Source organism: Palaemon carinicauda, chromosome 1 (genome assembly GCF_036898095.1).
Source record: "Palaemon carinicauda isolate YSFRI2023 chromosome 1, ASM3689809v2, whole genome shotgun sequence".
NCBI classification, from domain to species: Eukaryota; Metazoa; Arthropoda; class Malacostraca; order Decapoda; family Palaemonidae; genus Palaemon; species Palaemon carinicauda.
Window position 1 is genome coordinate 335,482,201 of NC_090725.1, and position 1,577 is coordinate 335,483,777.

The window sequence follows — 1,577 nt, forward strand, 5'->3', positions numbered from 1 at the left end:
CCTACTAATTTTTATACAGTTTGAGTTGAAGTAAAATTCTGAAATTCATGGTTGACTCGTGATTTAATTTCCCTGCGTGTTTTGCAACACTTACTGCAATCTTATTCAAATGGTAATTGAGTTATACATCGTTTTACTCAGTATCAAATAATTAATCCAATAACCCGGCATATGACCCTATTAAACATATGTTGTTATGAAACCAGATTTCATTTAGGCCCTTTATCAGCATTACAGCGACCTCTATATCGAATATCGTATATATATATATATATATATACACATGTATATTATATATATATATATATATATACACATGTATATTATATATATATATATATATATAAATATTATATATATACACACACACACACATATATATATATATATATATGTGTTGTGTGTGTGTGTGTGTGTGTTTATGTATAATCATTCTGAATAATCTGTAATACTTTCAAAGTCTTTTACCTTCTATTTTCCCAATTCCTATATCTTAAAAAAAAGAAACTAGAAATAAGTAATTCTGCATATCTAGATATGCTGACATGAATGCAATATGCAACAGATAATTTTCTTAAGAATTATCCGAACATAGTTCCAAAATATTGTAAATAACTCGCAAGAGATTTACCTTTCATGTCATGCTATATGGAATGCCTGTGTGAAAAGCTTCAACAACAATAGACTCCATATAGATAAAAGGGTGAGCAATTAGTTTAGAGGTTAAGTTACTCGCCCTGTACCCTTCTCTACCCTGGAGAGAGAGAGAGAGAGAGAGAGAGAGAGAGAGAGAGAGAATAACTTTCTAAATTAGCCCTAGCTTGACTTGTTACAGTTTTATAATAGTTGGAGTTTACTTCACGTCATAATCAGCAGAGAGAGAGAGAGAGAGAGAGAGAGAGAGAGAGAGATAGAGAGAGAGAGAGAGAGAGTCCTGTCAACCCTAGTTTGACTTGCTGCAGTATATTAATAGCAAAATGCTTACCTCCCAACATAATCAGCACAAAGAGAGAGAGAGAGAGAGAGAGAGAGAGAGAGAGAGAGAGAATAGCCCTGTCAATCCTAGTTTGACTTACTACCGTACATTATTAGCAAGAAGCTTATTTCACGTCATAACCAGCAGAGAGAGAGAGAGAGAGAGAGAGAGAGAGAGAGAGAGCGCCCTGTCAACCCTAGTTTGACTTGCAACAGTATATTAATAGCAAGGTGCTTACTTCATGTCATAATCAGCAGAGAGAGAGAGAGAGAGAGAGAGAGAGAGAGAGAGAGAAAAAAAATAAAATATTTTCGTCCATATCTATAGCATTTTTGTAAATTATGTAATCTTTTCCCACACACGTGTCTCTGTATGCTTGTTTTCTATCTATACCCTGTGACTAATTACAGAAAAAAGATAAAGGTTTCCGAAACTTTTGATGTCTGGGGAAAAATCCTTTTCAGCAGGTAACAATACATCTGTTGTTGACGACTTGATTGGCACTTGATGATGGGCCCCAAGCCTTTGTTCATAGGACTGCGCGTAGCTTTAACAATACAACACATCTTTTTTTATCTTTTTTGTATTTATATTCGTAGTG